The sequence below is a fragment of the Pezoporus occidentalis genome, unplaced genomic scaffold (assembly GCF_034315485.1).
Source record: "Pezoporus occidentalis ecotype Australia unplaced genomic scaffold, CSIRO_AGI_Poc_V1 ctg150, whole genome shotgun sequence".
Taxonomy (NCBI): Eukaryota; Metazoa; Chordata; class Aves; order Psittaciformes; family Psittacidae; genus Pezoporus; species Pezoporus occidentalis.
Genome location: NW_026913317.1, coordinates 62,720 through 77,873, shown reverse-complemented (window position 1 = coordinate 77,873; position 15,154 = coordinate 62,720).

Here is a 15,154-nt window from a genome sequence, read left to right as displayed (position 1 = left end):
GTAGAGCTGAACATGAGCTTTTACACCTGCCTCCTTACGCCTTACAGATGCACTGCTCAGCCAACCAGGAAGTCTTCTCTTCTGCTTGGTGGAAAGGAAGTTGTTCTTTAGCACCTACTTAAGTATTAAGCTTATGATTCTTTTGGTTCTTCACTTCTACAGATTTTTCAACAATAAACCAAATACATATCTGTGACTTTTCTCCAGTCCCTTCTGCACTGGAATTTCAAGTGCAGTAATTGCCACATTTTGTTTCAATAGGATTTTTACTGCTATTAAATTTAAACCAAGTATGAGTTGCAAATTGCTTCTAGCCTAGGGCAGACACATCTTACTCCAGGGCTTAATACATTATTTGACCCTAGTTTGACTTCGTATCAGGATCTACAAGACTAATCAGACGGGTAGCTTCAAAGAAGCTTCAGGCATTAGCTTTTTAGGCCTTTTCCATAGAAATTGCTCCTCTAAGAACAACCACAACATTAATAGTAGTCAGTGTTAGAAAAATAGGGAAACTGTTTCCACAAGCTTTTCCTTTTCTTCCAAAGAGGAATGCAAGATTCAAGGACCTGCAAGTCCTCTATATACAGCAGTGACCTTATCTAAGAAATGTTACATGTAAGACAGTAACACAGGTACTATGAGGTAGAATACCAATGTGCACAAGCAGCTTAATATGTGCAATACTTAATTTATCCTCTTCAGGAATTCTGACCTCCTACAAACAGAATCAAGAACAAACACAGACTGCACCTATAATAAATATTCCTATAAGCAGTAATAGTCATATTTTGCATTTACAGTAAACTCTCTAATGGATGTAGATACATAGCACTTAAAAGGTCTGAAAGCTTAGGATCTTCTTGTTCAGTTCATTCCTTAGCATCTGTAAGGGCTACAGAAAATCTTTTCGCCACACATTTTTGACCCTTTTGCCAAAATTCATACACTTAGTATCTTATGTACTGTGATAGATGAAGCTGCTTTTTCACCTCTGTTTGCCTGCCATCCCTACAACTCATGACATTATTAACCTCTGTTTTTCAGCATCTAATAGATGTCACCAGAAAAACAGTTTTAATAAATGTATCCTGGAAGATTCCGTTTGGAGCTAAGGTACCATATGTGAAAAGGAAAAATAATGATAAGTGATAAATGGGATAAAGATTTTAGGGAAATTTTATTGTATGTAATTAATCTACCATTTTTACTAAGTTGCTTTCAAGTGAGATGGCTTTTTACCAACTCCTTTTGAAAAGGTTAGAAGGGTATTCCCTGAGCTACAGTCATTAGCATATAGATGTCTCTTAAGTGTTAATTTCTGTTTTCACTGAATGAATGTAATTTAAAATGAGGCCCTTTCAAATCAGTTAACTTCGGCCATTTTAGAAAGATAAGAAAAACAGACTGGAGCATAAACCTCAGCAAAACCTGCTTCTTAAGTGTAAATATGTGTCACTATATAAGAGTCTCCATTGCCACATCCTGCAAATGGTAGATTTCAGGAAAATTATGGGAAAGGGGGAATGCTGGGATTAAAGTCCTACCACTAGGTGACAGAATCCATTAATAGGGTTAACAATAACAAAAAAGGGTTACTTTTATATGGTTTGGGGTTTTTTATAGTTAAAACCAGACTGGAAATTAGGGTTGTGGCAAATAGTTTCATACCTACAGCAATTTATTCTTTTTCAGTTTTATGCAACAAAAGGAATCCAGCTCCTAAATTAATGAATAGTATACCGACTATCATCTTCAGCTGGATCAAGCTCAGAAGCGTTTTGAAGTTTTTGTTTTAAAATAAGTTAGTACAGGTTCACTATATTGTCCAATGAACCTCTGATGCAACTGTCCATCCAGACATGCAACGTTCTCAAAGAAAAGGCGATTTCTCTTCATCAGGTCTCCAGCATATGTACACTTTTTAAAATAGTTAAACATGTCTCATTTGCCATCATAGAGCCATATCTTCATCAGACAACTTCTCTAAAGTTATCTTTTCTCGTGGGGTAGTCATTACTTGCTTAAATATCTTTTACCTCCCCGGGGGAGGGGGTCGGGGAGTGTTGCAGAGAGAGGGGGGGAAAAAGAAACCATTCAACTTCAATCTTGGAGAACATATTGTCTCATGAGAAACATGAGATTTGGGAAAGTGAGTTGCCCTGATCTGCACAGGAATTCCACCTGTTCTGGCAAAGCTGCAAGCCTTTTGATTATATTTAGTTTGCACATACTGAAATAATAGTAATTGCTGTATTTTGGCAGTCAAAGTCCTCTGAAAATGTGTTTGCTCTGAACATGCCAGGATCTGGAGAAGACAGACCCGAGCCACAATGTTTTCTGGGCACCAAGAACAAGGTGTGTCAGGCACTGGATATGAAACCAGGAAGACTATTCTTCATTTTTCCCCATACAAGTCAATATTATATTAGAGAAGGGAACAGTGCAATGATTAGAAAGTCAAAAACAAGGGTAAGAGAAGAGACTAATTCCTTGTCAGCCCTCTATCCATAAAGAGAAAGCAACAGCAGCCAGAAAGCAGAGTTTGATAGATGAAAATTGAAGGGACAAAAAGTCAGACCATGAATACAACACACATATCAAAAATATGAATCAAAACATCCCCAAAATCCAGATTCTACATTCTCATTCAGAGATTAATAGTATTCTCCTTCTAAGTTACTACTTTTTGCTACTTCTACAAGTTCGTCCATTCAGTCAAGCAAAGTAAAGTTTCATACTGTAGGACATACTAGATGGATTGGCCAAGAAAGAAGTCAGTATTTTTCCTTATATACAAATTCTCTCTTATTCTTTACTTTACAGTCAAAACCAACTAATTACACTGAAAAAGCATTTAGGTTGCAAAGTCAACATTCGACAGGGAAGAAATACTCCATTAAACAAGCACTGACAATTATACATATCCAAACTACTGCTCTGAGTTCAAATGAAGTTGTCTTCTTGAGACAGGTAACATCAGAGCAAACTTTCTCTTCTAAATACTTTAGTCAGCATGTCTCAGCCATGTTCAAGATGAGTTTTCTCATCTCAGTCTTTCCTCTACCAGCAGATTAAAGGCAGCTAATGTCAGCTGGAATATGGCTACAAGTCCATTCCGATCTGGAGTAAGACCAGCAACAACATATGAAATAAACTGAAGAGATGGCAAGAACATTCAGCTTTGATATTCTTTTGTTACCCCGGTCACTTTTTTGCATCAGACTTGCTTGAAATATGCTGATTATGAAAACTCTGAAGATGAGCTTTATGGTCTTCAAATAAATATACATCCATTACTCAAACTAATATTACAATAGCAAATATATAAATGGATCAACCCCTAGCTGGTATTACAATGAATCCTTGCTAATAAATCCAGCTTGTTTAAATAAGTGATGCAGCGGCACTGCAGGTACTCTAGTCTCTGCTCTTGGATATGAATTGCCCACAGAGGGAGGGATTACTGTTGTGGTTTAAACCCTAACCAGACAGCTTGTTCACTCACTCCCAGTGAGTGGTGCTGGGCTGAGAGCAATTGAGGCTCCCCAAGCCCCCCGGGGCTCTCCCCTTCCCCGCTCCCGGAGGAACGGGGAGGAGGATCGAAAGAGTGCAACTCCCACGGGTTGAGACAAGAACAGTCCAGCAACCAATGTACAACACAAATCACCACCGCTTCCACCAACGACAACAATGATAAGAGAAAATAACGAGGGAAGAGAATACAATACCACTGGCCAAGAAACGAGTCCCACCCGGAAGCCCGTGTCCTTCCGGGTAACTCCCAGTTACATCCTGGGCATGATGTGCTGTGGTATGGAATACCTCTTTGGCTAGCCTGGGTCAGGCGCCCTGTCTCTGCTTCCTCACGGGTTCCCCTCCTCCCTGGCAGAGCACGAGCCTCACAAAGTCCTTGGTCAGGGTAAACATCACTTAGCAACAACCGAAAACATCAGCATCACCAGCACTGTTCCCAGGCTGGAAGTCAAAACACAGTACTGCACCAGCTACCACGAAGGAGAAAAATGACTGCTACTGCTGAATCCAGGACAGTATCCACCCCTTATTCCATACCATTCACGTCATGGTCAGATCCCACATTTTCAATATACCATCGCTCTCCCACATATATACATCCATATACATACAGACTAAGAGGAAAAGATCATTTTCTTAGTGCATGGACCAATCCCTATAATGCTGCCGAGTCCATTTGGTCCATGATGTCAGGTTCCATCTCTTGTAACAGTCTTGTGTGCAGTATTGGATCGTTGCCTGCTGATGCTGGTCGTTCCTTTACTGCGGAACTCATCCGGTTCTATCAAAGATCATTCTCTGTTGGGATGAGGGTTGGAAGGAAGTCAGGGCTAGTCGCTAGTGACCTGGAGACATCTAGTTGACGGCTATAAAAGTATTACACAGCTGGCAGCAGCATACAATTAAGTTCATTGGCTGTTTTCCCCTAAAATCAAATCCCCTTGAGGTATACATCGGACTTCCCCATCTTCCCGCATTACCCACCAAGTATATCCAGGTCCCTGAGAAAAAGCAGTCCCACGAGTGGGTTTGCCTTTACCTGAGGCAGGAATAACCCAGACTGTCTTCCCCAGCAAATTCTTCATATGCACCATGGGAACTTTGTCCCCCTCTACAGTATGTAAAAGTTCTGACTGGGCTGGGCCAGCCCTGTTGGCAGATCCTCTGGTGTTGACCAACCAGGTGGCCTTTGGCAAGGGTGTATCCCAATGCTTGAAAGTTCCCCCACCCATTGCTCTCAGTGTAGTTTTTAACAGCCCATTTTACTGTTTGATTTTCCCAGAGGCTGGTGTGTGGTAGGGGATGTGATATACCCACTCAATGCCAGGCTCTTTGGCCCAAATATCTATAAGGTTATTCTGGAAATGAGTCCCATTGTCTGACTCAGTTCTCTCTGGGGTGCTGTGTCACCACAAAATCTGTTTCTCAAGGCCCAGGACAGTGTTCCAGGCAGTGGCATAGGGCACAGTGTATGTTTCCAGCCACCCGGTGGTTGCTTCCACCATGGTAAGCACATGGCGCTTGCCTTGGCGGGTTGGTGGCAGTGTGATATAGTCAGTCTGCCAGGCCTCCCCATATTTATACTTCAACCATCATCCTCCATACCAAAGAGGCTTTAACCGCTTGGCTTGTTTAACTGCAGCACATGTTTCACACTCATGAATAACCTGGGCAATAGTGTCCATTGTTAAGTCCACCCCTCGATCACGGGCCCATCTATATGTTGCATCTCTGCCCTGATGGCCTGAAGTGTCATGGGCCCACCGGGCCAAAAATAATTCACCTTTATGTTGCCAATCTAAGTCCATCTGAGCCACTTCAATCTTAGCCGCTTTATCCACTTGTTGGTTGTTCTGGTGTTCCTCAGTGGCCCAAATCTTGGGTACATGGGCATCTACATGGCATACCTTCACCACCAGGTTCTTCACCCAGGCAGCAATATCCTTCCACAGTGCAGCAGCCCAGATGGGTTTACCTCTGTGTTGCCAGTTGCTCTGCTTCCATTGCTGCAACCACCCCCACAGAGCATTTGCCACCATCCATGAGTCAGTATAGAGATAAAAGACTATTTGTGTGTAAAAGGTTTTCCCTCCATTCCTTTGACACACTGCATTCTCTCTATAAAACAAAGCAGTAGACTAGGAACAGGCTCAAAGCCTCAAGTCATATGGTTTTCCTTGCAATTATAATTTTAACCCTAGTATGTATCAGTGTATTATGACATATCATGTATCCTTTAAGTACTGGCCACTTTTCTCATTCAGCAATGTCCAGGGCCAGCTGGATGGCTTTCACCTCGGCAAACTGACTTGATTCACCCTCTCCTTCAGCAGTTTCTGCAACTTGTCATAGAGGACTCCATACAGCTGCCTTTCATCTCTGATGCTTTCCCACAATACAGCAGAACCCATCAGTAAACAAGGCATATTGCTTTTCACTTTCTGACAGTTTATTATATGGTGGGGCCTCTGCAGCACACATCACCTCCTCCTCTGGCGACATTCCAAAATCTTTGCCCTTTGGCCAGTCCATGATGACTTCCAGAATGCCCGGACAACTGAGATTTCCTATTCGAGTTTGTTGTGTAATTAGTGCAGCCCATTTACTCCATGTAGCATCAGTTACATGATGCGTAGAGGAGACCCTGCCTTTGAACATCCAGCCCAGCACGGGCAACCGGGGTGCCAGGAGGAGCTGTGCTTCAGTGCCAATCACTTCCGAAGCAGCTCGAACCCCTTCATAGGCTGCCGGTATCTCTTTCTCAGTTGGGGTATAGCTGGCCTCAGATCCTTTATATCCCCAACTCCAAAAGCCGAGGGGTTGACCTTGAGTCTCCCCTGGAGCTTTCTGCCAGAGGCTCCAGGTAGGACCATTCTCCCCAGCTGTGGTGTAGAGCACATTTTTTACATCTGGCCCGCTCCGGACTGGTCCAAGGGCTACTGCATGAACTATCTCGCGTTTAATTTGTTCAAAGGCTTGTTGTTGCTCAGGGCCCCATTTAAAATCATTCTTCTTCTGGGTCACATGATAGAGAAGGCTTACAATCGAACTGTAATTTGGGATGTGTGTTCTCCAGCACCCCACTGCACCCAAGAAAGCTTGCGTTTCTTTCTTATTAGTTGGTGGAGACATTGTTGTTATCTTGTTGATCACATCTGTGGAGATCTGTCTACGTCCATCTTGCCATTTTATTCCCAAAAATTGAATCTCCTGTGCAGGTCCCTTGACCTTACTCCGTTTTATGCCAAAAACAGCTTTCAGCAGGATTTGGATTATTTTCCTCCCTTTCTCAAAGACTTCTTCCGCTGTACCGCCCCACACAATAATGTCATCAATGTATTGCAGGTGTTCTGGAGCTTGCCCCTGTTCCAGTGCAGTCTGGATCAGTCCCTGGCAGATGGTAGAGCTGTGTTTCCACCTCTGGGGCAGTCGGTTCCAAGTGAACTGGACACCCCTCCAAGTAAAAGCAAACTGTGGCCTGCACTCTGCTGCCAAAGGAATTGAGAAAAATGCATTGGCAATATCAATCGTGGAATACCACTTGGCTGCCTTTGACTCTAGTTCATACTGAAGTTCTAGCATGTCCAGTACGGCAGCACTCAATGGTGGTGTGACTTCATTCAGGCCACGATAGTCTACTGTTAGTCTCCACCCTCCATTAGACTTTCGCACTGGCCATATGGGGCTATTAAAGGGTGAGCGGGTCCTGCTGATCACCCCCTGACTCTCCAGTCTACGGATCAGCTGATGGATGGGAATCAGGGAGTCTCAGTTGGTGCGATCTTGCTGCCGGCGCAGTGTTGTGGTCGCAATTGGCACTTGTTGTTGACTTTCAGCAACCCCACAACAGAAGGATCCTCTGAGAGATCAGGTAAGGTGGACAGCTGCTCAATTTCCCGTCTCCAAAGCAGCAATACCAAAAGCCCACCGGTACCCTTTTGGGTCTTTGAAGTACCCTCTCTTGAGGTAGTCTATGCCAAGGATGCATGGAGCCTCTGGACCAGTCACAATAGGGTGCTTTTGCCATTCCCTCCCAGTCAGGCTGATTTCAGCCTCCAGCACAGTCAACTCTTGGGATCCTCCTGTCACTTCAGAAACATAGATGGGTTCCACCCCTTGACAGCTTGATGGCATCAGGGTACACTGTGCACCGGTATCTACTAGAGCCTTATACTTCTGTGGGACTGATGTGCCAGGCCATCTGATCCACACAGTCCAGTAAATCCGATTGTCCCCTACCTCCACCTGGCTGGAGGCAGGGCCCCTCTAATGGTCGTCACAGCTTTGGACACTTAAGTCGTGGTGAAAGGGATTATTCTTCGTTATCACAGGAGTTGGAGTAAAATCAGCTCTTCCACCCCATCTGGGAAACTGCTCACCAGAGACTGAAGCCGTAGCTCTCATGGGATGATCAGTTTTGGTCCTTGCTCCCCCCTTCAATTCACTCACCTGTTCCTCCAAAGCTGAAGTAAGTTTTCCATCCCACTTTGTCATGCCTTCTCCGTGATCCCGCAGGTAAAACCATAGGGTAGGCCGTGGCATATACCTCCTGTATCTCCTCTCTCGAACAATAGGACGTCTTTTGTTAATAGCTGAGATGTGTGTTGGTACACGTGAGGAGCTGGATAAATCAGATAGATCGTCCCTCAATTGTTCGAGGTCCTGGGAGTTTTTCCACAGCTGAGGTGATGGAAGGGATGAGATTGTCTTCGAACTCTCGGAGTTTATCAACCATTTCATCCACTGTTAGTGGTACTACGTCATTCCAGGTTACTGTTGCCAATGAATGGGCATATGATGACGGTGCATTCCGTGTAAGTTTTCGCCACATGGGTCGTGTACATTCAACTTCATCTGGATCTATAGGTGTATCCCCGTTATTCGGCTTGATGTGATAGAGCATCTCTACAATGGCTGATTCCCTCAGAGACTGGATGCCTTTGTCTATAGTAGTCCACTTGGCCAAACGACTCATAACATCGTCCTTGTACGGAAATCTTTCTTTCACAGCTGCCAAGAGCCGCCTCCAAAGACTGAGGGACTTTTTCTCTCTTGCAATTGCTTTGTCAATTCCCCCTTCTCTAGCAAGTGTTCCCAGCTGCTTGGCTTCTGTACCTTCTAGTTCGTGACCATCGGCCCCATTGTCCCAGCATCGGAGTAACCAGGTGATGATGTGCTCCCCTGGTTGACGGGTAAAATCTTTTTGCATATTCCATAGCTCGGTTGAGGTCTGAGGTCGAGAAGTTACCTCTTCTTCTTCTTCTTCTTCGTCATGTGATGATGACTCCTGATCAGATGCTAGACTGGGTGGTGAATTCATTATTTCTTTATCTTGCTTCACCCTTCTTGCCTCTTTTTTGCTTTTTCTCTTGTGTACAGAGGCAACTGATATTGGTACGAATTGGTCCTCTGGTTTGGCTGCAGTGATTATCACTGTGGTTTGAGTAGCAACTGTACTTGTTGCTGGGGGTGGTGTAGCTGCTGGGCTTGGAGCTGGGGTAACTGCGCTGTCTGTTGCAGTCGAAGTTTGAGCAGCTGCTGTACTTGCCGCTGGGGTAACTGTGCTGTTCATTACAGCCAAAGTTTGAGTAGCGACTGTATTTGTCGGCGGGGGTGGTGAAGCTGCTGTGCCTGGAGCTGGAGTAGCTGTGCTGACTGTTGCTTTGCCCTCAGATCCGCCAACATTTTTTTTCCCTTTGAATGTGCTGGATAGTGTTGAATAAGGCCCTATAAGCATAGGCCAAGCCCCAGCACGTTGCCATGATTTGTCCATCTCTGGTATGGCCAGAATGACCACACACCTCATTTAAGTGTTTTACTAATTCTTCTGGATTTTGCAGTTGTTTGGTGGTGAAATTCTAAAGTACTGGAGGGGCCCACTGACCTAGATACTTGCCCATACTATCCCACACATTCTGCCACTCATGGCTGTCCAGCCTCAGGGAAAATCTCTTGGTCCTCCCATACCGTATTTGACCCCAGACAAGACCCAAACCTGACTCTGCTTAACTCTTGAAATCAGTCATGGGCAAAACACACTCTGTATGCGTGCCAACATGGTGATCCCCACCACGATCAGCAAACAAGTCTCAACAGCATTAAAAGGCCATTCAAAAACTTCAAAACTCCCAAATGTAAATGGTCTGGGGGGAGGACTGGGAGGGTAAAAGAATGTCTCCTTCACAGGTTGAGCACCTGAGAAGGAGAAAAAAGATGTGTAATTGCTAAGCACTTCTATTATATACCTCCCAAAGTATAAAGGTGGTGACCACACTGGGAACATAAGCCAGATCAGTTTCATGATCAATGATTCTATTGTATTACAAGTCATTACCATAAAGTACAATGAGACAAGAACCTTAGCCCAAGCCCCACACTTGAAAAACACTAATACAGCAAATACCAGATGGAAGTAACATACGATATACTGAAACTGTGAGATCAAGAGGAACAACCTTGAGAGCCAATAAATCAGCATTGTGACGAGTGACTAACAATCCAGTTAGATCTGTTGTTGTCTCAACCCCTCGTGCCCCACGCTGGGCACCTAAAGAACTGTCGTGGTTTAAACCCTAGCCAGACAGCTTGTTCACTCACTCCCAGTGAGTGGTGCTGGGCTGAGAGCAATCGAGGCCCCCCCCCACCCCCCTTGGGGCTCTCCCCTTCCCTGCTCCCAGAGGAATGGGGAGGAGGATTGAGAGAGTGCAACTCCCACGGGTTGAGACAAGAACAGTCCAGCAACCAATGTACAACACAAATCACCACCGCTACCACCAACGACAACAATGATAAGAGAAAATAACAAGGGAAGAGAATACAATACCACTCACCAAGAAACGAATCCGACCCAGAAGCCCGTGTCCTTCCGGGTAACTCCCAGTTACCCCCCACCCCAGGCATGACGTGCTGTGGTATGGAATACCTCTTTGGCTAGCCTGGGTCAGGCACCCTGTCTCTGCTTCCTCACGGGTCCCCCTCATTCCTGGCAGAGCTTGAGCCTCACAAAGTCCTTGGTCAGGGTAAACATCACTTAGCAACAACCAAAAACATCGGTATCACCAGCACTGTTCCCAGGCTGGAAGTCAAAACACAGCACTGCACCAGCTACCACGAAGGAGAAAAATGACTGCTACTGCTGAACCCAGGACAATTACCCACCCACAGAATTATTCAGGTTTCCCATGTTTACTCTGTGTACAATTATCTACACTACATGCTGGTTTCAGCAGCCCTGTTCTACAAATAAGAAGCATTTCTATGTAAAAGGCCAAGTGGAAGTTATGATATCACCTTTCACAGTTGCAAGCACACCTATGCTAACCTTTGTTTAGTGCTTTAAACAAACACCCAATCAGACTTTTATTTTTTGTTTCCATTCTGGAAGATATTTAGGAAAAGCATGATAACTTTTAACAGTTGTTTAAATCCCTGAGATTCTGTTTTGCTTTTTAACTTCTTTTGCATATAGTTCCCATATCCTTTTTAAAAAGCTAAATTTCTTCACATTATCTCATCCACAACAAAAATGAAAACATGTTTTTAGCAGAGCTATAAAGGCATGATGGCATATAAAAATATGCTATCATATTCTCTATTTTTGATAGGTTCTTCATGTAAACAGAATCCTTGTGCTCTGTTCTTAGTGTGTATGAAATCCACAGTCTTTAGAAATGCAGATAATCAAAAAAAGAGCCACTAGGGAAACAAAGTAATAACATTAGCTAATGCCACACAGTAATGTTTATTTAACAAATCTGTGTTGCATGCCTGACATTTCCCCTGGCATCAATTTATTTTGTTTTGCTTTTTTCTGATAGCAGCACAAATGCATTTAAAATGTAAACTTATTTTACACCTACCAAAGTGTATACACAATATAATAAAAACATATACATCTTTTTTAATATCTTATGGGAATACATACTGGAGATGTGCAGAAAGCCCAGCCACCAAAGTAAACGATCTAGATTATGGAAAATGTTCATTTTTACCTTTCCCAATAGCTACTAAAACTGCAATTCTCAGTGCACTGTACATCACTGCATTATGTTATTTATAAAGTGCCACAATGTGACAAAATGATGCTATCCATCAGGGTACAATCTTAACTGAAAGTGGCAGGGGAAGTGGAGTGGATGGAAAGATACCTTCACAGCCCATTCAAACTGGCAGTTTGGAATAGTTACAAATGGCAATTTTCAGAAGTTTAATTTACTGGTCATCTGTAAAAGTATACACAAATGATTCCATGAACCAAATTAGAAAAAACTTTCTACTTTCAAACTTCTCTGTAACCAAGCTGTCTCTTGCTCCGCTTTTCTTCCAGCCAAAGATCATACCGTTTCGTTCATGCCACTTTTGCTTTCTTTGGTAGAATCCTAGATTTGTCAGGCTTCCTTTTCAGGATCAGTACCTTTCCTCACTTAGAAAGCCAGGCCAGCCATCTGTTTCCAAGAAAGCCAGTTTAATTTCTCTTTTCTTTGTTGTCTGTCTGTCTCTTCCCTTTGCTCCTTCACTGAACTTTTTCAGAACACTGAAATCCCAAACTTTATGTCCTCTCTTCTAAATTATTCAAGTTACATCAGACAATACCAAGGACAACATTGGACAACACAGCACACAGGATGACATCTCTTTCATGTATACCCACAGGCTACTTTCAAAGTAATGAAGATTTTTTTTTTAATAGAAAACTAAAAAAAGTGTCATTGAATTCAAAGTAATGGGAAAGAATAACCTGAAGCACACCCATGCAGTGACTGGCCACAAGCTAGATACTACCACTCTGAAAACAGCAGTTGAATGCTCAACAGACATAAAAAATAGAGTGCAGTGTAGTGTGAGGAAGTTCTCTAGTGATAGATCAGTTGCAGTAGGACAAGCAACAGGAAGAGTTCCTCAATATAGTTCCTGTTTCCCACTCCCTCTACCAGCATTTTATGGCTGACCACTGGTAGCAAGTTAATACTGAGTCTATTTGACTTAAATGTATTTGGAGATATTACCAAAAATATGACTGAACATTTCCCCACCCCACTCAGCATTTGGGGGATGAGGGGAAGAAAATTCTTGCTGTCAAAGTAGCTATTCTTAGAGGGAAAGGGTACTACTTGTCTTTTTCAATGGTTTAATTTCATTTCTTCAGTGCTCTGTCATGCTTTCACCACCTTTCATACAGAACCAGCAAGCCTGCATTTCCACCTCTGAAAATCATTAGCAGTTAGCAGTTGTCCAGGTGCAGGAATTTGGGGCAGAAGGTTTCACAGAAGAGAGGATACATCAAAATCCTTCCTTGACCCAAAGGAAATTACAGCTTTCAACTAATCTTCATGGGCTCATACCTCCATTTACACACTAAAGTACTCAGGAACTAGAGAATGGAAGTAAGCTGACTGGAAAAGGAGGTTTAACAAGGAACTATACACATCTGGGTAGTTTTGACTAGACTATAAAATCAATACTGCAAGGTTTATGTTTTCTTAAACTATCCTTAAGAAAAAGGCCTGGATATAGAAGCTATTTTATAACATGGGAGTCTTACTGCTATTGCTGCTACAGCAGAATCTGGAAGGATACATTAGGATACGCTGCCATATGGTCATATTTGCTCAGTTGCCCAGCTCCATCTATTTTCTTCTCTAGTACAAGAGCAGCTTGTTTTGCACAGAAAAACACTCAAACTATTGAATGAAAAGGTATTCTTCTAGGTATAATGCATTATTTAAAAACCTGTTAGCCCAGTGTCATGGTTTAAGCCCAGCCAGTAACTCAGAACCACACAGCTGTTTGCTAAACCCTCCACCCCCATCCAAAGTGGGATAGGGAAGAGAATCAAAAGAATGTAAACCCCAAGGCCTGAGGTAAGAACAATCCAATAACTAAAGTTTATATTAAAGTAATATAAAACTACTACTACCACCAATAATAATGACAAGGGAAATAATAAGAAGAGAGAATATAAAACTTAAAAGGAAAAAAACAAACACACACACAAAAAAAAAACAAACACCAAAAAAACTCCAATAAACACAAGTGTGCACAATACGATTGCTAACCACCCACTGACCGATACCCAGCCCAACCCGAGCAGTGACCTGGGCCTTCCAGGTAACTCTCCCCAGTTTGTATACTGGGCATGACGTGTTGTGGTATGGAATACCTCTTTGGCTAGTTTGGGTCAGGTGTTTCATCTCTGCTGCCTCCTGGTTTCTTGTGCCGCTCTTCATTGACAGAGCAGGAGACTGAAAAGTCCTTGATCGGAGCAACAACTAAAACATTGGTGTGTTATCAGCATTGTTCTCACTAAAACTAAAACACAGCACTGTACCAGCTACTAGCAAGAAAAATAACTGTTACAGCTGAACCCAGGACACCCAGATATAAATGTCACTGTTTACTTGCTCAACTGATAAGTCCTTTACCTGGCATAAAACCAGAACGTGAATGCTTACCCAAGGACATCATATGCTGTGCATTACAAACATTTTTTTTAAAGTCTGTATGCAATAAATGACAGCTGACTGCCATTAAATGTATTAACTGCACATTGATATATTTGGTGCACCGCTATTCACTGTTAGTATTAGTATGTACACAGTACATAGGTTATACTTGAGAATATTTCCTGCTGTGTACCAAAGTATAACACTTCAACAAGTTCTATGCACTTAGTCTGCCATCTTAAAAAGATTTTAGCTAATGTTCAATAAAGAGCAAACAACCCAAAGCACACCTCCTTATCTGACCTCAGTGTACCACACCAGCACAACTTTTCCGTGTACCACCAAGATCAACACTGTGTAAATTGGCAGATATCTCAGTTACGAAGTGGAAGACACATTCGGTGTCAGGCCCCTAGATCTTTGCACTCTCTTCCAGTTTCATGCACTCTTGCTCTCTAATACATCTGCAGAACACTCTAATCTTGTTCAGTCAGAATAGGAAAACTGAAAATCTTACACAAGAATTTTAGTCACTATATTTATTATATATTAAGCAGCTTGATATAATGAACCTTCATCGTTCTTCTTTCTAAAGATGTTTTTTTTTCCCAGCACAAAGACTGGGTAATGTACAAGAATTTCAGAGACTAATGTGTTACTGGTTGTAGTCGGTGTTGCTTTCTTTCTCTTCTCAAGTGGAAGTGTCATTTACCCTCATATAGCATCATTCTAGTCCTTTCTCTGCCACAACTGTTTTTCCTAAACTGTTAGCTGCCCATGTCTGGGTCTGTCATTAGCTCTATCCCACACTCAAAAGCCTTAAAAAGTTACAGGCAAGATCTCCTATTGGAAGTCCGTGGTGTAATCATTATACAATATTGGAAGCATCAGCTGCAGATTATGTGCCAAAGCTAGTATTTCTTAAAGCCTCATTTTCTCTTGGGTTTCTATGATGTAAAGCATCTCCTTTGCATATATGAATTCTTTGCTTTGGATGCATAAGGGGTTTTTAATAGTATTCATCACCTAAAAAAGATTTTTATTTTTATACACTCATGTTGAGGGTTATTTCCCTGCCTCTGCTTATGTCAAGGATACCATAATGTGTTACAAACTGTAAAACTGAGGCAGAAGTCTAATTCAATACAGAGGAGAGCAGTAATGCCCTGGGACTG